This window comes from Panthera onca, chromosome B2 (genome assembly GCF_046562875.1).
Source record: "Panthera onca isolate mPanOnc1 chromosome B2, mPanOnc1 haplotype 2, whole genome shotgun sequence".
Classification (NCBI taxonomy): Eukaryota; Metazoa; Chordata; class Mammalia; order Carnivora; family Felidae; genus Panthera; species Panthera onca.
In genome coordinates, this window is record NC_138343.1 from 89,703,482 (window position 1) to 89,729,919 (window position 26,438).

At 38.7% G+C, this 26,438-nt stretch overlaps 1 long non-coding RNA gene across 8 annotated transcripts in view; it reads left to right on the top strand.

Annotated features, from left to right (window-relative positions):
• The first annotated feature begins 250 nt into the window (after nt 1-250).
• LOC132667423 (uncharacterized) overlaps nt 251-26,438 on the top strand; it is a 57,868-nt gene continuing 31,680 nt past the window's right edge. For all 8 annotated transcript variants that reach the window (XR_013555412.2, XR_009605143.2, XR_009605146.3 and 5 more), the window contains exons 1-2: nt 251-390; nt 1,632-1,689. This is a non-coding gene — a long non-coding RNA (uncharacterized LOC132667423). The remainder of the gene's footprint in view (nt 391-1,631; nt 1,690-26,438) is intronic.

Sequence of the window (26,438 nt, forward strand, 5' to 3'; positions counted from 1 at the left end):
CCGCTTCTCTCATGGTGATAATACAATCTGTCACACTTGCCATCACTGTAGTACCCAGGAAGAGAAAGCTTCTCTTTCCCTATCCCTGTAAAAAGCTCCAAGGAGGGCTTCACTCTGATTGGATCAAATTAGATTGTGTCTTTCATTCTGGGACTAGGTCAGGAGAATGGGATTATGCGGAACGGCTTAAGCCAATCAGAGACTGTCCTTGGAATAGAGCTGAGGTCAATTATGACCAAAATGCATGCCTGAGAGACTCAAGGTTCTGTTAGGAAGAGAATGTGCACCCCACTCTTTTCTAAATCTCTGACAATGCTACTAAACTGTGGATAGCTCAGGTCAATCATGGCTCATTCACTTTGGTTATCTCAAAACAGGGCGTCATATAAAGTAAGTGTTCAAGTAATCTATATTTAAAATAATGCGAAGTTAAAGAATGAATTTAATAATGGCTTATTTTCATGACTTTAAACAAAGTATAAATACGTTGTCTTAAAAATATCTTTTAAAATCAATGGTTTGAGAAAGTGGTCATGTTTAAAATTGAACATTTTTGGTTATTTTTGCTATTGATTGTGATAATAGCTACCATATGTCGTTATAAAACCAAACAGAAAGTTAGGAGGATGATTCATGGAAGAAACTGTACCCTCAATATGGAGATTAAAGTACAGGAAGTGGAAGACAGCATAAAATATTCATATCATTACTTTTCAAAACTTGTTTCAGATGTTGTCACAAGATGTCATCACAAGAAATCAAAATAGTAAATCTGGATATATCATTGAAAATATGGGACTAAAAACATGTTGTTGATGTCATTTAGCTAAGTCAGTGTCAACAAGTAAAGATGGGAACGCAGGACTTTCTAGGTTTTTGCCTTAAGGCATTGCCTTATTATCAAACCATAATGAATAAAACCAACCGCATCTTTCATCCCAGTCCAATGATATGGCCACATAACAGTGGCTTTATGTTGAGCCCCAATCTGCAATATCACACAGGCCATGTCTTCAGAGGTAAGACATTCTCTTCATCAGCTGTTGTTAAACAGCCAAAGCTTTTCCCACCAAAGCGTCTCCTGACTGTTGACCACTTTAAATATGAGGAAAGTCCACAGCTGGGTAAAGCCCATAGTTTATTGTTCTAGGGAGAGGAGGCAGCCATCTGCATAGGTGGAGCCCCTGAACTGGTTTCCAAATTAGTTCTTCAGAGACCCAGAGTTCTGCATAGCCTCAGGGACTGACACGAGGAGGAGTTTACTGGTGGATGTGTTTTCATTCCTCTTGTCTCTGTTTTATAAATTCTATATTCAGTTTTATATGAAAAAAAGAAAAGCTGGTGGCTAAAATGTTTGGATACTCACTATTGCCATGCAGGATGGGTGAGGAGCCATGCCTAGAGGACATAGCTGCGAACACTGTGATAAGACAGTGAAGGTCAATATGTTGATGCCATAGTCTGCGTACTAGCAAAACACCTGACTGAGAGAGCAATTTCCATTCTCATCTAGATGGATTATTTACCACTCAGATATTTAACTGTGTATCACACTTAATTCTCAGTTAAACAAATGAAATACTAAATGATTCCTAAAATGCAAAGCCCTACAATGTCATCTATTATTACAGATCTGCCAATGATTTCTGTGGGGCGTAACAGAACTTCTCAAAAGGCCTCAACATATGGGTAAGTGACTCTCTGTGACATTGTGATTTAAGAGATTAAAATTCCCTGTTTAAAAAAAAAAATGTCTCTCCTGGTGACTTATGATTGTTACTAGACATTCTTCTGTTAAAAATTCACTTTTCTAGGGGAGCCTGGGTGGCTCAGTTAGTTAAGTATCCAACTTGGCTCAGGTCATGATCTCCGGCTTATGGGTTTGAGCCCCACATTGGGCTCCACATTGGTAGTGCAGAGCCTGCTTGGGATTCTCTCTCTCCCCCTCTCTCCCTCTCTCTCTGCCCCTCCCCCACTCATGCTGTTTCTCTCCCTCAAAATAAATAAATGAATTCTAAAAAAAAAATTCACTTTTCTAGATCAGAACAGTGTCTTCTGTTAAAAATGTAAATAATTCTATGTAGGAGATATGATGTTTTACAAAATACATACTCAAGTTTCAAAAATATAATTAAAAAATTTCTGGAATTACATTTGTTTTACTGCACAATACCCTCTTTCTCTTCAATAGCAGAAAACTGAATTTTGCCAATTTCAGATAACTTAGTCACCTCTGGTTTTAAACTCAGTCTTTTGGGAAATTTACTACTCAGCCATTCAAGATTCTTTACCCCCTTCTTCCTTTCCTTTTGAGAGACTCTGGGCTTATGGAGGCTTATCTGAGGGGAATGGTGTTGCATTTGAAGAGTGCGTTTATTTTTTTAAATTTTTTTTAATTTAATTTTTTATTTTTTAAAATTTATATCCAAATTAGTTAGCATATAGTGAAACAATGATTTCAGGAGTAGATTCCTTAATGCCCCTTACCCATTTAGCCCATCCCCCTTCCCACAACCCCTCCAGTAACCTTCATTTTGTTCTCTATATTTATGAGTCTCTTCTGTTTTGTCCCCCTCCCTGTTTTTATATTATTTTTATTCCCCTTCCCTTATGTTCATCTGCTTTGTGTCATAAAGTCCTCATATGAGTGAAGTCATATGATTTTTGTCTTTCTCTGACTGACTAATTTCACTTAGCATAATGCCCTCCAGTTCCATCCATGTAGTTGCAAATGGCAAGATTTCATTCTTTTTGATTGCCGAGTAATACTCCATTGTATATATATATACCACTTCTTCTTTATGCATTCATCCACCGATGGACATTTGGGCTCTTTCCGTACTTTGGCTATTGTTGATAGTGCTGCTATAAACATGGGGCACATGTGTCTCTTCGAAACAGCACACCTGTATCCCGTGGATAAATGCCTAGTAGTGCAGTTGCTGGGTCGTAGGGTAGTTCTATTTTTAGTTTTTTGAGGAAACTCCATCCTGTTTTCCAGAGTGGCTGCACCAGCTTGCTTTCCCAGAAGAGTACATTTCTTATCCCTGGTGATCTCCTGCCCTCAGAGGTCTTCCCTGAGGTGTGACTCACCTCACCAAGTCTTAGGGATTGACTTTTGCCTCCACTTTGTCTTCCATGGATGCTTGGTTCTACTTCGGCTTCCAATTGTATAATCCATGCTCTGTGTCCTTCTTGACCCAGTCACAGGGTTCTTTAGTCTATCATTTCTTTACATACTTCTTCTTTGTCTTCTTACGGACCAGGAATCCCTGACTGGTCCCCACCCCAAACTAAGGTGAGTAGAACTCTGAATGGCTACACTAAGGCCTGTGGCCTGGACCAGGGCTATAAAAAGGGTGTTATATGGACATGATACTAGTAAATAAAACTATTTAAATTACTGTTGCTAGTTATCAATGAGATCAGACAGGAATTGAGAGTAAACATTCAGAAACTTTTGTAGAAATCTGAATTTAATAATTAAAACTTGGGGCTTGTATTTTTGATATCTTTGGATTTTCTATCTCATATACCTGAAAGTTCATTTTTATTATTTTATTTATATTATTTTATTTTTATTAAAAAAGTAACTGGTCCTTCACCAGAGTGAGTTTGGGAAGTCTTGGCCTGGATGATTGCTTTTTCCTGCTCAGGCGCCATCTTGGCCATGGCTTGGGCTTCTCTGTGAGCTCTGGAAAGCAGTGTCTGCTCACTCCCCTGAAGCCATGAGTCCCACAGGCAAATCAAGAAAATTCACAAAAAGTAACCTCAGTTAAGATCTTAAAATATCTCACCATCTTGACGAAGATGTCTACCTCACCATCCTTGACAAAAAATGCAGGAGAATAGAATTAAATAAACGTAAAAAATCATTTTACCTGTCGGAAGCCTGATTTTCCTCAACAATAAAAAGAGAATAATAAACCCCATCTCATTAATTGTTGAAAGCCTCAAATGAGAAAACATATATAAAATTCTTAACGTAGGGCCTGGCACAGAAATGTTAACTTCCTTATAAAGTAAGTAGAGTTTCTAAGACATTTTTCACTTCAGCAGTTAATTTCTCTCTATTTAAACAGAAACATCCACTCTTGTTTATCTTTATATTACTGAGAACATTTAAAGTTGAAAATTCATTGCACAGGGCTGTGATTTTAAGAATCATAATATTTATTAGAATTGTAAGAATTAAATAAGAGAAAAAATGTGTGGTGGTTAAGCAAAGTGCCTTGTGTGTAGGAGGAGCTTAATTAATGATAGTGCCCTCGACATACACACACGCACACACACATTCATTCAGCCACACGTGAGTACACATACACACACATGCATACACACGTACAACACACCTACACACATATAAGATTCAGAAGCTGTTTTCTTTCAGCAAGAAAGACCTGGGCACCTACTGTGGATGGTATTTTGTTGATATAGTTGGGGTATAAGTTTATTAAGTAGAAACAAGGCAAAAAAAAATGACAGCTGCTTCCTGATGATTTTATTCTCCAGCTTTCAGAGAGTGATTCCATAATTGCATCTGTCTTTTCCCTATCTTGCCACAGTGTGATTTTTATGAAGTAATTATACTAGCAAAGGATGGTTTAGACCTAAGAAGTGAAATATTTCTCTTAAATACCGCTGTTTTAATTAAATGTAACCCTAGGAGAACAGTGTTTAGTTACACAAATGAAACAGGCTGAGCCTTGGGGCACTCCGAATCCAAGAGAGGAAATTGGGCAGCAGAGTCAATTGGGCACAAGGTCTGAGGAGAGTGAAACGATGTCTCAGGCAGACTGGAAGTTAATTATTTAGTCAAAATATAATATGTCACAATATGCCAAATGCATCAAGCCACGTGAGGCAAATACGTAAATGTGACGACTATTGATTACCACCAAATTAATGCCTTGGTTATTTAATCAGTTTTATATTTGTTTTAGCACTTTAAAATCAGTTAAAAGTCAGTGCAATAAAAAATGGTTGGAACTAATACAGAGACCAGAGCCATAATCAAATTTCAAAGTAAGAAATTAAATTTGGGTCATAAAGCCCCAGAAAGCATGGTTTCAGAATCCCTGTTTGGGCTAAGTTTTATGGGAGAACTTTCTCAATGGCATAAATAAGATCCACAAACAAAGTAACAAAGAGAGTAATCATCCTCTCGTTATACATCTCTTGGGCAAATCCACACACAGTCCTGGACAAAACATACTTTCACATAATTTGGGAGACTAGAGAGGTATCAGGAAATGAAAATGATGGAGATGAGAGAGCACTACATTGTCAGGAACCTGCTTTAAAATGTACCCAGGAGCTGTTTTAATTTGTTTTATGGTAAGACACATAGACATGGAAAGGACTATGGTGAAGGAAGGAAATTTTATACTCACAGGTCTTTAGAAGCAGGAGGCTAGGCATGCCACGCAGGTCCACATGGGAAGCACTGGAGTTTGTCAGTAAGTAGAGGGAAAGCAAGGGAAAGAATGGGCAAAAGCCTTTACTGTGTTTTCTGTGGGAAAGAATGCGCAAAGCAAGGTAAGCAGGGTTAGGATTGGCTAGTGTGAATAATTCCAGCAGGCTCAGGGGTGTATGGGTTGTTCTGAACTGTCTTTTGCCTAGTCCTGAGGTGACTGGGGGCAGTAGGGTGGGTGGTGGCTTGGTATTTGAAATTTCAGTTCAAGAGGTAATTGGAGAGTAAGGGTTCTGGATTGGTTGGTTCGCATATGAAAGGGGTTCTTACAGACAAGTGATTGCCCCCAGGGGCCATCTCCCCATGGCTGGTGAGGCTCCAGAGCATCAAAAAATGTAGAGAAAATATGGAAATGTGGACAATACAGGACCTTTCATTCTCTGTGTTCTGGGATATGAAGAGTGTAAAAGTACTGAAAACACTCGGCTGGCATCACTCAGTATGTCACTCAACTGTGCTAAGGACTGTCTTTACTTTTATGCTCTCTTAACCATTCAGAGATGCTATCAGAGTTTTGCTGGTCCTGACCGTGCATTCTTCTCAACTACAGATTATTTTGCAGCTCTGATGCTAATCATGTTTCCTTCAATAGCAAAAAGGCTTTAAAAGTTAAATAATGAGAAAATGACTCTTTAGACACCGGTGATTCTGCTGAAGTTCTCTTGAAAACTCTTCACTTATGGAGAAATGCCTAGGAAGGCTGTCCACTGAGGGTGTCAGTGAAGGTATTAAGAGATCAAGCATTGTTGAGGAAAGATGAACATCTCATTGTGACACAAACAGAATACATTCTAGAAATTATGGTCTTTATACTTCAAAGGACTGAAGAAGCAATATCTTTAGACTGAAAGAAGTAGGAATGTTTTTCAGATCATTGTTTTATACTTCATACACAGAATAAATTATAAGCCAAATTTTAGCTAAATTTACCATATTACAGGTGTATTTTACTTTCATTTATTTAATGTGATCACTATAATGCCCATGGTTACATTTCTGTTAATTTTTCAGTTATTAAATTTGATTTTCAGTAGATTAAATTTAGCAGTAAAATGTTCTCTGTCCCAAAGCATAAAAGGAAAGTCCTCGGGCAATAACACTTTTTCAATCTTTGTTTTTTGAAATGCAGTTGGTTGTAATAAACACAAACACACATGGCAAAATACGACAACTATTTTTTCATTGTTAGCATTTCATCTGTGAGTTTGAAATTTAGCCAACAATTGTTTTTGTCCAGAGGTCAAAAAGTGAAAACATCATAAAAATGGTTTCTCACAGAAAATAACACTGCAGTGATCACATCTAAGGCTCTGGAAAAATAACAAAGAACCAGTCCTCTGTCTCCAAGGGAACAAATGCTCGCGCATCTCTCCCACAGTGGCTATTCCCTATCTTACCACTATGTGGTGCTGCTTACTCTTAAATTGTGTGTGTGTGTGTGTGTGTGTGTGTGTGTGTGTGTGTGTGTGTGTCTTTGCTTTTTATATTTATGATGCCTGATATTAAAAGTATAGTATACATTCTGATTTGGAAATATCAGGTGCTAGGCTTCTATTTACTGAACCTGAGCTCTCTGAGTTTGGCTGTGGAGATTCAGCTTTGCCAGATGGTAACTAGTTTAATCTGAAGCCTGAAATTACATGTATTTCCTGTTCAACAAATGACTTCTGTGATGGTAGCAGAATTCACACTAACCATATTGCTAATTAATCTGATTTCACACACGGACATAGATTTGGTGTAGAAACATTCTAAATAAAGACCTTTCAAATTGTGGACGCATTTAACTTTGTCTCTTTCTAATTGAGACTCCCGTGTTTCACCATTATAGTGAAAGAATGATTAAACAAACAAATAAAACTTTTGAATAGGGGTGATCATGTAGACTTGCCAGTTAGAATTTGGTTAAAAAGAAACAAAACTCCACAAGCCTACTTGACTTAAGCAAAAGGGAAATAATTTAAAGACTACAGGAATAGCTTAAGGAACTCAAAAGAAGAGAATATAACTGTCAAGATGGGAGCTGGGGAACACCAGTCCTCAGGAAACAATGGAACTGCCATCTCTATACCTTGAAAGCCACATGGTCCTTTTCTGTCTCTGAACTCCAGACTGAGTAAATGCTTCTTGTCCTTCCTTTTTGTATTTAAGCACAGTAAAATCCCATGAGGTAAAAATTGGAGAGTTTCTAGAATACTTCTCTTTACATAAAGTGATGCTGTACTTTGAATAGACTATCTGGTTTTATATATATTGGGATTGATCTTATTCCAGCATAAAGGGTTGAACTATATTATTCAGAGCATTATAATACTACTCATATCTTTTTCTTCATTTCAGTTTGATGTCTTAATACTTTTCGTTGAAATTTACTGAATTTAAAGCAGGCTTACTGCTTTTCCAGCCACTATGGTTCTTGGACCAGGGATGGACACATCTCCATGGTCTATCAATTCACTGATTGGCCAGATTCTCCCTCATGAGAAATGGGCTATGGCGACAGGTACACTACAATCATTGGGGGGCAGAGGTTGAACTGAAAGGTCAGAGAGAAGCAGAGCAGATCCAGTAACACAGCAAGTGAACATCACAGACAAGCTGCATGATGGGGGCACCCAAGCTGAGGAAATGAGTAAATTATTAAATTTATTGAATAAATTCTTTTCCATAGACAAATAATTTGGAAAGGATTTCGTGCCTATCTTTGGGAAGAGGGCATGGAGGGAGGTCTAATAATTGACTTGGGTTATTTGCATATCTGAGACTGAGGATTTGGGGACAGAGGGAGTATGTTTTTTTATATACCTTTTTCTCCTGATTCAACTCCAGGAAGGTTGACTAATAAAAGGCCTGGTAAGATTTAAGAGCACTTCTAAGGGAAATGCGCCATGAATATGACTGGATTAGGTGATACAACTGCCAGCTCACAGGTGGTAAATCTGGCTCTGCTTTGTTCATCATGTTCCCTTACTCTAGTATCTGCCGTAACCTCTCTGGTCCAGAAATGAGTGTGAGGGACTGCTTTCTCAGTGTCGCGGTGACAAAAGAGGTACAGTAGCTATGGTTGCTGGTTTCCCATATTCTTTTCCCTTGGACACTGATGCTAGAAAGAAAGGAAAAGATATACCATGTTATCAAAAATATAAGTCCTTTGACAGTAGCAGGGCTATGACATTTATTGTAGCTATTTTAGATATTTTCAGATTCTACCAGGTAAGAAGCACCATCCATTTCTAGAAAGAATTTTAAAGGAGAAAAATCAGTGATTCTAATTCTATTCTTTTTCTTTAAGTTCAAAGTGTTTTATTATTTTTTTGAATATAATTAATTGTCAAATTGGCTAACACACAGCGTGTAAAGTGTGCTCTTGGTTTTTGGGGTAGATTCCTGTGGTTCATTGCTTACATAAAACACCCAGTGCTGATCCCAACAAGTGCCCTCCTCAGTGCCCATCACCCATTTTCCCCTCTCCCTCACCCCCCCCACCAACCCTCAGTTTGTTCTCTGTATTTAAGAGTCTCTTATGGTTTGCCTCCCTTCCTCTCTGTTTGTAACTATTTTTCCCCCTTCCCTTCCCACATGGTCTTCTGTTAAGTTTCTCAAGATCCACATATGAGTGAAAACATGAAATCTGGCTTTCTCTGACTGACTTATTTCACTCAGCATAATACCCTCCAGTTCCATCCACGTTGCTGCAAATGGCATGATTTTATTCCTTCTCGTTGCCAAGTAGTATTCCATTGTATTTATAAACCACATCTTTATCCATTCATCAGTTGATGGACATTTAGGCTCTATCACTAACAAACTTTCTGAACCCAGACAGGTCCCTCATTTTTCCTGGGCCTCAGTTTTCTTTCCTATAAGAAAAGATCAAGTCTCTTATATTTTTTTATTTCTTGTGATTCACATGGCACCCTCTTAAAGTGCCTGTACCCATCCCAAACCAGATGAAAATCTTTGTTTCCCAACCCAAATCAGGATGGATAATTTTGGAAGAGCAGTTCTGCCAACTTTAGATTTATAGGAACCAATAAATTAAACAAATAAGATGTGCTTTTGGCAAGCAGTTGTTTTGAAAGGGGGAAAGAGAATCCAGGTAATCACTTGCTATTCGATGGAATTATACCATTTCAAACCCCCCCCCCCATGACATGCACACATGATTCCAACCAAATTGTTGTGCATACAAAACTCATATGAAGAAGCAGTAGAATGCAAGGAGTTTGAGGGTGTATGCCATGGAGTCAGGTTGCCTAATTTGGAAGCCCAGCTCTGCTGTTTGCTACTATGTGACCTTGGGCAAATGACTTAACCTCTCTGACCCACATTTTTACCATCTGTGAAATGAGTATAATAATGGTACTTTCCTTAAAGGCTGGCTGTGAGGATGAATAAAGCACTCAGTATAGGGTCAGGCACATAGTAAGTGCTCAAAAAACATTGCTTATAATTATTATCTACATGTACTGGTAAGGAAGACTCTATGGACTTCCATATGGTCTGGGAATGCTTTAAAATGAAGAGAAATGAATTACAGACAAACTCCTTTCAGCTTCCAAGAGGCATCTTTTTTCCTATGTTGGCATGCCCCCAGAGTTTGTCCTTCCCACCAAATCATCATTTGAGTGGTAAGGAACCTCAACTCCTCAGTAAGTTCCAAGAACTTCGGAATCTGTGTGGACAACCCCAAATGGTTACCTACGTAAGTAGGCTGGTTGGGTTTTATTAATTACCTAGTTTAGCTTCTTGTTTTATAGATGATTTCCCGCCCATATTGGAGAAAAGGGCAGGAAGAGAGCTGAAGCAGCCACTGTCTGCTGCAGGGCAGGGCAGGGCAGGGCAGGACAGGGCAGAGTGTGGGGAAGGCTGTCTCAGAAAGCCAGAGTCCAGAGGAGGAGAGAACACAGAAGACAGCTGCCTATAAACAGGGCAGACGGAAGAGGCAGAGGAACAAAGTTATAAGAATTTTCCACAAATAGCTCCAACAATAATCATGCAATTTGCAAACTGAGAAATGTCTGTGCCCTCAGCATTCATACCAACGTGGACAGACGGTGTCACCCAGCCTCCTCTACTACAACTCATGAGAGCCTCGTGAAGAAGGCACCCAAGAAGACAGAAGAAGCGTGTTGAAATGGGTTAACTCATTAGCAGGGAAGGATATGGGGGGAGAAATTGCGGCTGCCAACAGCTGGCTCACTTACGGATACTGTAATTTGTTCAGTGTTTCACTCAGTGTCTAAGAAAGCTGCTTATCATTTTGTCCATACCACTTTGGAGTTATTCAAAGACAACATCGTTTTGTTAAAAGTCCTGATATAAGCCCTCTAATTAGTTTTAGTAGAACTACCTAGATGTGGAGGGGCACTAATGATCAGCAGCTGGTTGCTCTGCTGGTGCCCAGAGAGAAAGCCGGTCCCTAATTGGATTTACCTGCATGGTTTAGTTATCAGACAAGAAGTAAAATAGAAGAGTTGTGGGGCGCCTGGGTGGCGCAGTCGGTTAAGCGTCCGACTTCAGCCAGGTCACGATCTCGCGGTCCGTGAGTTCGAGCCCCGTGTCGGGCTCTGGGCTGACGGCTCTGGGCTGACGGCTCGGACCCTGGAGCCTGTTTCTGATTCTGTGTCTCCCTCTCTCTCTGCCCCTCCCCCGTTCATGCTCTGTCTCTCTCTGTCCCAAAAATAAATAAAAAACGTTGAAAAAAAAATTAAAAAAAAATAAAATAGAAGAGTTGTTATGGAATAAATATGTGAAATAAGGACAGGTATGTGTGCACAGGAGACAGTCAAACATCAAAGCTTGTGCCATCTGTCGTATTTATAAAGCTATTATATTTATATATAAGACTGGAGACAGTTTTAGGGATCACCTCACATAGATCCTCATTTTCTAGAGGCTCAGAGTAGTTCAGTGTTTACTCAAGGTCACCCAGTCTAGTAGGCAGCCCGTGTTCTACTCAGGAGCTCTTTCCACCTTAGGCCACTGCCTCTCCTGGATGTCACTTAACTGTGTCTTTGGCAGGGAGGGAGTTGTTTCTCTGTTTTTATTGTGTAGGCCAGGAGACTTCCTTTCAGTAAAACATAGTAGTGAAAGTTACTGTTGGCTATTTTCTAAAAAAAACCCAATTATTTTGGAAGGAGGACTTGAAACATAATATAGCTTCCAGAGATTGAAGAGTTCTTCATGATGATGCGTGAGACAGACCGCCCCTTTGACCATCCCAGGAATCATTTCTTACGGAAGAGTCAGGCCATGGGTAAAGAAGCTGACACAAGGTGATGGTATTTTGTTAGAAAGGAAAATACATCGATGAAGGAGCCAGTGCAAACACGCAAGAAAATTCACCCTCAAAACCCTGCAAAGGGAAGGTGGGCTTGCTTGTCTAAAAATGGTTAAAGATGGCCAAGTGTATGAATAAGCCAAGTTCCTTATACTTGTCTGAGAGAAGAGGTGGCTTATCCAACTACCTTTCAGGGAAGGAGTGTCTCAGTGCTCTGTGACTCTTCAAGTTTGTTCAGGTTTCTAAAACAGGATTACCAAGGAGTCTGACAGCAATGGGAATAATGAAGTGCCCAGAATAAGCAGCAAGGTGGCTTATGTCATGTTGTATGCAGCATCATGAATAAGAGGTGATTTATCCCTTTCATCAGGCCAAGCTCTTCACAGGCAAGGCATCTTATTCAAACGATGGCCACAGCCTAGATCATAAATAAAATCCCAAGCAACAAAAGCACCCTTGGCCAAATATAATTTAAAATTAGACCGCATTCATCTAATTTTAAAGGTAGGAAAATGTTTCAGGTACATTTTATACATAGTCTATAAATAATATCATGATCTTCACAAATTTGATATTTAAAATTCTAGTCGGTGAAACTGTTGTCAAACTCTCCCAGGGTTTGAGGGGAATATGAAAAGTACTGGAAGCCACTTGAAGCCAAGGAATATTGAGAAAGCAAGGAAGGGTTGATATTTCTCCAGGGTTCTGCAGGAAATATAGGAATGGAGTTAGTGTTTTGTGGAAACACACACACACACACACACACACACACACACACACACACACACACACATTTGTTTTTCTATATATGAAAAGAAAACAATGTGGGCAATCTGCATTTAAATGTTATCTTACTTTTGGGGGTGCCTGGGTGGCTCAGTTGGCTGGGCGTCCGACTTCGGCTCGGGTCATGATCTCATGGTCCATGGGTTCGAGCCCCCACATCGGGCTCTGTGCTGACAGCTCAGAGCCTGCAGCCTGCTTCCAATTCTGTGTCTCCCTCTCTCTCTGCCCCTCCCCCGCTCAAGCTCTGTCTCTGTCTCTCTCAAAAATAAACATTAAAAAAAATTTAAATGTTATCTTACTTTTGAAGAGCATCAAGATCCTTTTTTTCCTAGTGGAAAATGTTTGTATCTGAGGGCGCCCTGCAAACCTTCACTTCAATACTGGGGGGAGGGAGTGAGTAAAAAGCGTTAGATGGATCATTTTGAGGTGAACAAAACCTCTTATGTTTGCTTTTATTATGCCGTCACAAAACTTCTAAGAATTTTTATTTATTATTTATTTTAGTTACAGAAAAACTAAAATATATTGTATACCACCACTTACCAAATAAAGCTTTTAATAAGGTCATTAAAATGACTTCCTAAGTCTGCCGTGCCTATTTTTTTTTTTTTTCAATAAAATGAAGGGAACAGCTCTCATGGCAACCTCTGCCCTCTGTTGTAAATTGACCTTACACATGCCTGTCCGCTATGTGAACCGTGAACAATTTTTTGGAACTCTTTCAACCCTCTTTCTTTACTTGTTGTGGTAGTTAACATCTACAATGAATGATAAATCTGTAAGAGGCACACTACAACGCTGCTCATTAATTACAACACATGCTACAAATTCGTGGGTAGACTGAGGCTGTGATGACCCACACGAGTAAGTTGAGGACATGGGGTTTATGTAGTTCCCTTTGTTCTTCGTATGACAAAGTTGTAAGAGACGTACTGCCATTACCATTATAACAATGTTCTAGGGATCTCTTCCTAACTAGCATCAGTTCTAAAGCCAGAAGGCTGTTCCCTCTTGCCAATATTATAAAACTACAACAAAGTTTACTAGTTTTATCCTTAAGCTTTTTTCCTTTTTTTGGAAGCTTAACAGAGTGCAGAATGAATGCGTTGTTCAACTGCTGGTTCTTTCACTCAGTCTTCCTCTTTTAGACCTAAAAACTATACTGCAGGGGCACCTGGGTGGCTCAGTTGGTTCAGCATCTAACTCTTGGTTTCAGCTCAGGTCATGATCTCACTGTTCGTGAGTTTGAGCCCCAGTCCGGCTCTGCGCTGACAGCTCGGAACCTGCTTGGGATTCTCTCTCTCCCTCTCTCTCTGCCCTGGCTTCCCCCCACCCCCCGCCCCAAATAAATAAACACTTAAAGAAAACTATATTATGCAGACTTGGCTCATTTAAAATAAAATTCTTTTGATGTTTTATAGATTTGGTAGTTTAAATTGATCTGTTTCTCCATTCCCAGTAACTTAGAAAAAGAAAAAAAACGAGCAAATTCTTTTAGAACTTCCCTAAACGAATTTAGGCATGGTAGATGCCAAAAGTCACCACTCAAAGGACCCTGTGAGCTAAGGTTAATAGTCACTGTAAATAAGAATCTTGAAATGGAAATAGAGTAGGTGAGTGATTATAACTGGGTGATCTTTACTGCGTGGAGGCTCACAGGGAGGTTTCTGGTGCTGGACTCTGGCTGTCTGAATTTTGATTGGCCATTTACTGTTGTGTCACTCAGGAGAAGTTGTATGGTCTCGTTGAGTGTCAGAAGAAAATGAAATTGTAAGAGTGACTTCCTCAGAATGCCCGAGGACTAAATGAGGTGGTGGACCCGAAGCTTCTCACACAAGACCTGGTTCCAGTTACCATTATTATGTTATTATAATCTAAACGCAGTGACATAAATTCATAGGATTAAGTGAATTGCTTATCTTGAAATTCTCATAATTCTGGCTCTCCGCATTGGTGGTTACATTCTAAGTCACATTTTGTTTCTGTTTTCAGATGAAGAAAAGAGATAGAATGAATAACATGTAATTGATTTTATCACTGAGTTAAATGTTAAGATATTTTAAGAAGTGCTTCTAATAGTGGGATATGATAACAGTTTGGAATGTGAGTCACACTATCCGTGATGTAGTGTGACTGAATCTGTCAAGGAGTTCAATGATGGCGTTTTTCCCTTCTTTTATTTTTAGCTTTGCAAAACAAGTTGAACATTTTGCTTTTTAAATTTCACTTGAGTGGAAAATGTCTATAGTATACTCTTTGCAAAGATTTGCCCTCTTTCTGTTATATGATAAAATCTATTCAGTTCGGCTCAATACTCTATGGCCAAACCATTTCTCTGTCCTGGAAGAATAAACGTTGACTCAGACACTTATTTTAATGGTAATAGCTAAGGTAAGTTGCAAATGCTAATGGTTAAGGATAGCTAAGTTACAAGAACTTGGTTCAGGAAGATGAAAAGTTCCTCTCCAAAAGAGGAAGGCAGGAATGAAATGGGGGCTTATTCCAGTTGCTTGTGCATTCACTTTACCATTACTTCTGCATTCTATACATAGAGAACTGGAAATGGTTAATTCTTGAATCTATTGCTCTGGGCAAGGGATGAAGACAGGCATTCAGGGCCCGCCCCCCACTCGGTGCCTGGCGCTCTCTGAGCAATGGTAATTGTGGTAGCACTCAACCACTCTCCAGCAAGTAGCACTCTTTCTTTTCTCTTTTTTCTCTCTCATTCTTCTATATCCTTATTCAATAAATACATAGTCTCCAAATGCGAGAGACCAGCTCCTGTTCTCAAAAAACTTATTATTGCGTAGATGTGTCCTGCAGTGATCCCCAAGGAGCTCTGTACATGGCTATCAGTGTCCCATTAAGATGATTCTGGGCCTCTCAAATTAAACTGAATTTTGGGTCTAGTAAGTACCCCCTGGGTCGCACCTTTGTTAAAAGAACATGGAGAAAGAGAAAGCTTATTTGTCCTGTGATTACATTTTCTAAGAAAAAACTTAAAATGGGCCATTTTATTTCCATATATAAAAAACAGTGTTTTCTGTGGAAGTGGATTTTCAGCCCTCCAGGAGGGTGCTTGTAGGTGCCAACAGAGTTCCAGGTTGCTTGGCAAAGTACGCAAAGACCAAAAACCACATGTGGCTGTTACTCTAGAGACACTCAGTTGAGAGCAGCCCAGACCAAGCTTTGAATGAGGGGCGAAAAATTGTGAGGGCACCACTGTGTTTAATTAATTTATTTATTTTGCACACAAACAAAATAAAGACTAAGCCGTAAATGTATTATTTCCCATCAGAAGGGGAACACCAGTAATGGGGGTGAGGTTTGCGGTGCCAAGTTCTCTCAAGTTAAAACTACGCTGATGCAAAGCAGATGAAATTTCATCTGTGGCTTGCAAATGAAAGCTTTTTAATGGGGAAATGGAACCACTTCTGCCCCATAGTTGTGCTGAAGCCTCAGGTTCAGTAGAAGTTCAAGTCTTTTTCTCAGCAAGCGGAAGGCAGGCATCTTGGTAAACATGTTCTGAAGAATTCATGGGGAACATACTAAAGGTTTAATGAGTAGGGGCTTCTGAAAGCCAAGAAATACAAAAAATTTCCCCCAAATTAACAGCCTCCTGTTTAGGTTGATTTTTCAAAAATACATCAGTCTAATGTACATAGAACTAAATCTCATCAAATGGGGGCTAGTTGGTAAAGAATACCTTTGATAATACACTTCATTGCCTTTTCATTTGTAGATGATAATGAATTTGGCAACCATCCTGCCCCTTGTTATAAATTTAGGGAATGGGATCCCATCCATCTCCAATGCCTCTGTTTTCTGAGCAGGGCATTTTTAGGGCACTATTATTGTAGTTAAAACACTAATGCAGAAAGAGTTGACAGCATTTAGGAGAGTTGGATAGGTGGGGGGTTTGTAGTTCTTTATCTGTGATTAAATCTGTATTTTAAATTATCTGCTCGTTTTATGTCATTTTCAGCCTCAGTGAAATAGAATCCTATCATTTTTTTTCTCCAGCCATTTTATACTTCTCATGGGAGAAGTGGGAGGTGGAGGTGGGAAAAAAAGAGGGGTTGTATGATAAGATTTGTGTGAGTCTGAGCCGTCATCGGCAAGGAAAATTCAAAAGACTGCCTCTGATGGGTGCCTGTGGCACCTAGTGCTGAGACATACGGCTGAAGAGTGTAGCCAGCCCTCGGGATGCTTGTCCCCAGGTTCCGCAACATCCCCAACTGGGGAATTCCAAGTTTGTTCAATTTCTTCATAGAATAAAATGATATCACCCCGAATCTACCCTTGCTTTAAAGGTAAATCTCCAACCAGGCAGGAAGAATCCTCAAGGTGGCAGCACCTTCATACTTTTCAAATCCTCCCCTATTGAAGTTTTTAATTAGAAGATCCAGTGACCACATACAAATAGTGCATCCAGGAATAACACCTCTATGGCACCAGCAACCTGGAGCTGTGCAAGCAGTATTCAATTATTAATGATTGATAGCCTCAGACTAAATATTGCTTGTTTTGACTTTCATACGAGAACAGTCCCCTTCAAGGAAATATTGTGAGCTTACAGGCTTGAAAATAAAACAAGAGCATCGGATTGCGAGAATGAGGCTGTGGCCTGGGTCTCCCGTTCTGACATAATACTGTGTGTCTGCCCGTTTGTCATCACAGGCCAGCATTTCCCATCCTTCACGCCAGCAGAGCTGTTCGGTTGTGATCGTCGCTCTGATTTCCATGTCCTGTGCTTAAGGAAAAAGCTATTATGGGAGCTTTGAGCCGAGGTAATAACAGTAAAGAAATGGTTTAAAAGCAGGAGCAGGAAAAGAGAGAGAGTGACAGCTATTCAGAAGGCTAGTGAGGGGTGAGCAGAAATGCCCTGGCAGGAACGGCTTCTTGTGCTTAGGAAAAGCCACACGTTGTTCCATGAGAAGTCCTCTTTCTTATTGGCCTTTGCAAATGATCCTATGGAGAATATTTATTCCTTGAAAGTATATGGTCCGCTCCATCAGCAATCTTTTCTGTAAAAGAAGAGAATGTAGGAAAGGTTAGCATATTCCACAGTCCCTGATAAGGCTTTGTCCTTCTTCATTCGTGATTCGAGTTCTCCACAATACCCAAAACAAGGGGGTAAGAAGGCGAGTATGGGAAAGCGGCTGTCTCTCCTAGGTATCCTTAAACTAGTCAGATGGATTTTTTAAAAACCTGATTTGCTGAATTAAGTGAACTGACCTTGGGTAATCATAATTTCAATTTCGTGTGGTCTCAGCTGAGCCAACATGAGGGTGTTTGTGCCACTACTGTCTCTTATTTATTCTCTCTCAAAGTCTCAGCCGCCCCGGCTCAGAATCTGAGACTTACTTCTTAGCCACCTTTTCAAACACCTTGCATTGAAAAACCCTTGTTTAACTCTGTCAGGCCCTGTCCTATGGACTGATCTTTAGCACTTGATTTTCTTTCAACCCTGTCATCCATCAGCCCTTCCCTCATATTCCCAGTTTTATTTTTTCTGTTTAGCCCCATGGACTTCACCATAACGTCTACTCACGTAATGGGTATACTACTGCAAAAGCCCTGCTCTAAATGTTCATGTTTGCTCATGCTTAATCTTTGAGTCTCTTCTCTCTACACTGCCACCCACTTGCATGGTTCATTTTCACTACTCTGACTCCATTGTTTATGGGATCAACTGAAAAATCCATTTTTCTGGAATTGAAATTTTCTTATCATCTGACCCTTCCTTATGAGAATAACCTTATTTATCAAGGTTCTTCACTGTGCCCTACAACTACCATGCTCTTTTGCCCTCTGGCATTTTGCTCAGAATGGTTTCTCTACCTTCTTGCCAAACTCCTGGCCTCCCCTAACATTCCTGGTCTCCTCATTGCAATGTCTCCCATGGTATTTATTATGTCTACTCCATATTCTGCCTTGTCTTACGTTCTATTTTTTTTAACACTTGCTGTTTTCCCAATGAGTGTATATTCTTCGGAAAGGCATATATATTCTGGATCTTTGACTCATTTTGTCTCACTCACTGTGCTCAGCACAAAGTAGGTGGTCAAGAAATGCTTATTGAAAAGTGCTTAGCCAATTGAATGGTTTTTCTATACCAGTGGTCAACCAATACATGTCCAGTATGCTCACTGGTCTCCAAAGGAGCAGCTTTAAGAAAGAGTAGGTGTCATTCTACTCATAAAAGAAAAGATTCAATTTAAGAATATTCCTAATATGTACTAGAAAATGTTAAATCTTTCATGGTGTAAAAGCCACCTTTAGAGGATTACATGATTGTTAATGTAACAGAAAAAGCTTATACTCAATTTTCCTTTTAAACAGCAAGTTCAGGTCACTGCAATATGTGCATTGTTATGACATGTTAACTCTGACCTCTTATTCTACCTTAAGAATTTTATTTTCTCTAATAACACAGTCTCTATAGTGGTGAATTATGATATTTAGAAGTGTTTTGATGATTGCCCTGTATAACGTGAGTAACTCTGACCACGGAGGATGTTTTCCTGCACTAAAGTAAAGGGTCGTAAGACAGTTGCCCTTTGCCATCATCCCAGTTGACTTTGAAGAGCATAGTGACACAGCAAACACGCTTTCCTTCATGGGACTTGTTGAATGTGTATCTTGCCCATATCCCAGTGTCTCCATTACTGGTATTGCCTCAGCCTCCTGGGACGCAGCAGAGAGGGGAGAAAGAGGATGATGTGGCTATTATTTCCAGCCTCAGATACAGTAGTTACTTTAGGACACACTTAGGTCTCCTGAAGAAAGCATAGATAATGCAATTATATGTCTGAGAAAAAACATAGGATATTCAGGAGCTAATCTTTTAAAGAGTGTTCTGTTACTACTCGTGCTTCTTTATATATTCCATCCTTGGTGTAACTACCCTTAATTATAAGCAGCCTTCAAATTTACAAAGATGACATTCCACAGATAAGCATGTTAACATGTACCAAGCACCTGGTACTGCATAGGGATTCATAAAAATGGTCCACGGTGAAAGGCAGGAAAACCTTTAGCAGAAAAGGCGAAAACCCTGGGGAAAAGGAATTGTCCAGGGGGCTTCCATCATTGGCTATTAGCCCTGTCAATCACCGCCCCAAATCAATTTTTCTGCCATTTGACTAGATGGTCTGTTTTGCTTAACTAGTGTATTCCATGTCTTTGCATGAGCAACCTGGACGAACTTTGCAACCTGCGTTTTCTAGCTTTTGTGGAAATTATTTCCTGGCTGGTGAGCTTTAGCAAAACACCTGTGCTGGATTTCAAAGGCTGCACCAGGTAGGAAGGGCTTTCCTCCTCCTGAACCCTCTTCATAGCGGGGCAGGGGGAAGAGCTGGCTCATCTATCTCTCTGAGTGCTGCCCATGTCAATCTAGAGCATTAGAAGTAGATATTTGACACAGTGGAATAAAGGTACCATGTAACAATAATGCCTTAGCATTATGCTGAGAGAAGTGGTCATATTATAAGAGATAGGGGTATGTTTACCTTGTAAATGTTGCTTCAAAGTACCTGAAGAATTTAAAACCCTCCCACCTTCACTCCCTAGCTCCATGAGAAAGATCTGGGGAATCCAGACAGTAAAACATTAGTGAAATCTAGTACCTTGGGGTAGAGGTAGAGAGGTGAAAATGTAGCCTGGACTGTCTGGGAGGTGATTAAAGGAGAGGGAGACAGAAAAGGAGAAGATCTTTGACATTGAGCTATGATGGCTTTAGTATGGACTGATGGGCAATTTAAGAGGAAAAATAAAAAGTTGTTTTACTCCATCTTCTGACTTACTGCCAACGTATTCTCCATTCCTTCCAAAAATTAGGGTATTAGAAAGATGCACAAAAAGAAGCAAAATTCCTAGAGTGGCAGCTCATTAGAAGACATAATCTATTAATGAAATGCATACATTTCCACCATACACGAACCTGGGTGGGTATTTCACTCACAGTGCTACCCCCTCCTTCCTTTTCTGATGCCATCACTCAGAACCCACTCCTCTCCAGGGCCCCTTTCAGGAACTCTGTCTTGCATATTTCCGTAATATCTGTAGATAAAGGCTGAGAGGTCTGAGGGAAGTTGTGTGGAGGAGAGTGGGGAAGAGTCTTCCCATTCTCTTCTAATTGCCTCTACCTTGCTGTCTCTCTGTATCTTCAAAGCCTACAGACTTTGAAAGTCTTTTAGGGGCAGAGAAGTCATGTATGCTTTCTTATTAAAAAGCTTAAGGAAATATATATTTAAAATGCTCTTATCTTTTTTTGTGGGTTGTTTGGAGACAGGGACAAATTAAGATGTGTAAAACATACCAGGAAAACTAACAGATGAGTGGAACGCAGACCACAGCCTTCTGCAGGAGAAGCTGCTGGTTCTGGTCTTTCCTGGCTCTCTCTGTGACTGGGGCCTGCGTTGGTTTCTGATGTCTGTCTAAATTAACCCCTTGTTATTGAAAGTCAAGACCCATTTGTATGAGTCAAGGAGGAACTTGTTCACCTGAAATCTTGGTGGTCTGCTGTTATGCAGGCACAGCCCAGAGTTTCAGGTGAGGTGAGAACATCGATTTCCCTGCTGCTTGCCTAACTCCTCTTTATACACTTCTGAAAACCGGGCAGAAAACATGTTGGTTCTCAGGATCAAGCGACTGAATTAAGGTTGCCATGACTCCCTACCTACTCTTGATGCCATTTTCTGTTGTTCTAAGTGTAGAAAAAGCCAAGAAGAGAGGAAGTTGTGTGCCTAGGAGAGCATTCTAGCTTGACTCAAGATACATGCAGAATTACTCAGGATTACATTCAACTCTGTTCTATAAATCCCATATTGATTTTTTAAATGCATATTTTACTCCAATGACAGTACCTGAAGAATAAAATTTGCCCTCTAAACCATTTTTGGAAGATATTTCTTTCTGATAGTACATGTTTGAAGACAGTAGAGTAGTGGGCTGGTACCTACTTACCTCTGTGTGACTGTGTGATTATTGCTAACTATTTAACCTCCTTGTGCCTCAGTTTTATCATCCATAATATGAAAATAACAATAAGTCCTGTCCTATAAGATTGGTGTGAGGATTAAATAAATCAATCCATATAAATCCAATCAGAACGTGTGTAGGACATATAAACTCTGAGAAAATATTAATTGCCAGCAACAACGTTGCTGACATTGTTGGGTTTTATGTCATTTCCCTTATCCTAAAGATCAATAAAAATTTTATTTAAAAACTCATTTTAGGTAGTAATTTATGATTTGTGGGTTGTGAATCAACTATAAATTACTGTGGATTCATTTTATAATTTTTCCCAAGGCAATAAAGCTTCTCCTGTAATAAATGCAGATATTAAAAAATGTTTATAAGTTTCCAAGTCATGGGAACTTTCTATGTAATTCGTAAGGACTTTAGAGAGAAAAACTACATTTGAACTGCTAACTTATTTGGAGGAAATCTGAGATGACTGGGGCAGAGGTGGCAACATAATTTTTGGATCTTCCCAAATACCACATAAAAAGAGATAGACAACTAGACAGCAACATAAAATATCCACAAACAATACAATGGGTGACAGAATATCCCTGTTAACTTCAAAATACAAGAATATAGGAACAGATTACTAATAGTCACAAGACCTAGCAGTTACTAGCTTCCATGTGAGAAGAAGCATAGGGAAGTACCAGACATCTGTCAGACCTGAGGACCAGAGCGTCCCCACATAAACCACATTCATTCATATTCATGACAAGTGCAGCCAGGAGAGATTTTGCCCAATTCAACAGCAGTGCAAGCAGTCTGGTGATAAGGACTGGAGGGACGGAGCAGGCCGGTCCTTGAGAACTCCTAAAATGGACTAGTCATGATTCCATTCATGACAGAACCCCACAGTGAGGAGAAAAAAATTAGATCTGAATAAAAGCTGAGGACAGAGACAATAGAGAGGAAGGAAAGAGAAGGTTCAGATTAAAATGGGGGAGGAAAACCGAGCTAGAAAACCTCAAAAAGAGCTGCCAGGTTTTTTTTTTTTTTTTTTTAACATGACACAAGAACATGAAAAGATACTCTGAAATCTATCTTGAAGTTTGCTTCTGTATAAAAGTTCATTAATATTAAATTCACATTAAAATGAGAGACAAATCATTAAAGTTAAATATTACAAACACATTTAAAAACAGAAAAAAACTGTAATATACTATTTCAAAAAATCTTTTAAAAATTGAGAATATATTGCAAGAGCTGAAAGAACAACATAAGTCAGAATGGAAAAAATTTAGTAATGAAGTGACAGAATTCAAGAAGTAATTTGAAATAAAGGATAAGATAATTCCAAAAGCAAACACTAAACTAGAAATAGCAGCAGAGCAGTTAGCACAAAGGATGAAAGCTGAAGAGAAATAGAAAATATAAAAAGATTTTAAAAATAAGAAATAAACAGATTTTACCTATAATACCTAAATATCTAATGCTATAAATATACTATACCTAAACACAAAACGCATTACAATAATTACACAAAGGAAAAGAAGAGAATAAATGGAGTTTTATTGCCATTTGAGAGTTGAATTTAATAATTTTGTTGGATTCATACTATATGCATTTTTAGAGACAACAGAGAGTATGTGATTATATATACTGTCTTGGTTTATAAAATAACTTCAAGAAAAAATATAATGATAGGCTGGGTTTTTTAAAAAGCAAAACCCAACTATAAATTACTTACTTTATAAATTAATTACAAAGAAAGGTAGATTGAGAAAGTAGTAGTATTAGAAATAAAGGGAGATATTTCTTAAAGATAGATGGTCATTCATTAGGAAAATATAACAATTTTAAATTTGTAAGCATATGATAACATAAATTCAAAATGTATAAATCAAAACTTAGCACTACAAGAAGAAATAACCAAATCCACTGTAATAGTGGGAGATTTTAATACATCTCTCAGTGCTGATTTAAAAAAAAAGCCAAAAAATTAAAATACATGATACCTTAACAGCATGATTAATAACTGCATTTAATTAACATATACAGAACACTACACAAAGCAACAAAATACTCAAAAGGAACTTGGACAAGAATTGAATATCTGCTGGGCCATAAAGCAAGTCTTACCAAATTTCAAAGCTTTGAGTTTAGAGTAGTTTCTCTCACCACAGAATTTATTAACCAGGAATTAAACTAGAAATCAAGATAAAAAAGATGACTAGAATATTCATCAACTCTTCTAAAATTAAGCAATATGCTTCTCAAAAACAACCCATTGATCAAAGGAATCACATCAGAAGTTAGGAGTAATTTTGATTAAAATAATTAAAATATAATACACTCAAACTTGAGTAAAAGTTTGCAAAACAGTAAGAAGAAATAAATCAGGATAAGAATGAAGAGTCCTGAAATAGGAAACAGATGTATATTAATGAAAGCAAAAAAGCCAAAAGTTGATTATTTGAAAAAACTAATACAATTATGTGGCATATAGTAAAACTGATCAAGAAAAAAAAGACAAGCAACAATTTACCAATATCAAGAATGAGAGAGAGGACACTACAGAACCTACCGACATAAAATATGTATAGAAATATTATGAAAAATGTTATGTCAATACATTAAAGCAATTAGATGAAAAAGACAAAATCCCCCACAAAAAATTACCAATACTGACTGCCACTAAAAATTAGAGAAGATGAGTATCTGTTATTAACTAAATTGGCTGTATAATTAGAAGTCTTTCCACAAAGAAATATTTAATTCCAGTAGCTTCAACAATTAATTCTTGCAGATAATTAAAGAGGAAATAATACTAATTTTATACAAAGTCATCCAGAGAAAGAATAATGGAAACACTTCCTTATCCTCGACTTGTTTATGAGGCCTGTGTAACCTTTATACTAAAATTGAATTAGTATATTAAAATAAAGAAAAATTATAGACTTCATGAGAGATTCATGAGCAATCCCAACACTATATTAGCAAATTTAATCCCTGCTGGATAGAGATAATATATCAAGACTAAGTTCAGCTTATTCCAGGAATGCAAGTTTGCTTTAATATTTAAAAAATTGATCTTAATAATTCATCATACTAACAGAATAAAAGGGAAACATTATGTTATAATTTTAATAGATGCAACAAAAAGCATTTGATAAAATCCAACAACCACTTACGACCAACAGACAAAACAAAACAAAACAAAAAGCAAAAATGTACCAAAGTAAGAATAGTAGAGAAACTCTTTAATTTGATAAAAGATTATCTATGGTAATGTGTAGCAAACATCATATTTAATGCTGAAATATTGAAAAATTTTCCCCTGAGGTTGGGAACAAGACGATATCAGCTATCACTACTTTAGCACTGAAATGGAAGTCCTTAGTAGTGCAATGGAGCAAGACAAAAAAAAAAAAAAAAAAGGTATAAAGATAGTAAAAGAAGAAATGAATTATTTGCAGATAACATGCATGTATATGTAGAAAGTTCAAAATTATCTACAATTAAGTAAACAAATAGAGTACATGATTTAGCAAGGTAGTTGCATATAAACTTACACCAAAATCAATTATATTCCTAAATATCAACTCTGAATAATTAGAATGTACAATTAGTATAAAAAAGCTAGAATAAGTGAGGCAGTGACAGCCGTGGGTTTCAGTGTGCCGTAGTATGAAGTGTGCCTTGCCACGTGCTTGCTCAGCTCCTCAGCTTCATATTCCAGGGTCCCTATGTGTCCCTACAGAGGCATTCTCAGCCCTGTGGTGGCTGATGCTTTGAGCTTTCATTTACTCCATCGTACAATCACTGTCAAAACACATCTGCCTATTCTCTAAGTCCCATACCATAATCTCTATCTTATCTCTAATTAGTATTATTTTTTCTTCATACAGCATATGAAAACTTTCATTTTTTGTTTTTTTAATCGCATCACTCGCTACAATGTGTCGTCTTCAGTTGAAAGTACGAAAACAGTGATCTTGATCACTAAGGCTTCATGGGATCCAGCTGGCTTGTCAGGAATGTGGGTTGGCGCTGGGTCCTGTTTCAAAATGAGTGTGAAGCCTGAGGAGACACTGCCTTCTGAGATGTTGTCCAGTCTGGGTTAAACCTATGATATGTATAACTTAAATGATGTATTTTCTTTGCAAGATCTCCATACCATGAAAATAATGAAAGAAGACTTTCAGGTAAAAATGGCATATAGAACTACCTTCTCGGTCTCGAAAATATTTGACTGGATTTTGGCAAAAGGGATGTCTTAAAACTGCATAAACCTGAAGCCTAAGAAAATAGAGGAGGTGAAACAACAACAAAACCTTAGAAAATGGAAAGCAGATGGAAGACTTAGCAGAATCTTTAGAGTCAGAACCAAAACCAGGAGTAGGGAAAGCGGACGGTCCACCTGACTCACACCACAGACTCCCCGCAAAGGTTCAGGCGTGAGAGGTTTCTGTGAGCTAATAACAGAAGGCTAGTGAAGTTCAGCTGAAGAAGTATTTAGGTCTCCATATTCATCTTCTTCCACACATAACCTGGATTTCAGCCCCTTTCCACACAAGCAAGAGATTGGAGGTTTATTCTGAAAAGAGGGTAAAGCAGAAGGTTAGGGTACCAAACCCATAACTGATCACTTACACCCCTAGCTCTTCTTCGCACTCAGCTCCCATAGGCTCAGCCCAGCAGACGCCTTCCTGTTGGTGTTTGGAAACTCGTCCTTGGGGGACATAAGAGCCTGTCTCACTGCAGGGGGTCCACCCTTGACAAGCTCTGCCCAAGCACCATGGGCCTCCTCCTTAAATGTGAGCAAATACCTCAGATCCTCAGAACCTGTGGAAAAGCCTTCAACATAAATGATATAGAACAAAACAAACAATCATGAGGAAATAAAAGTTTTCCCTAAAA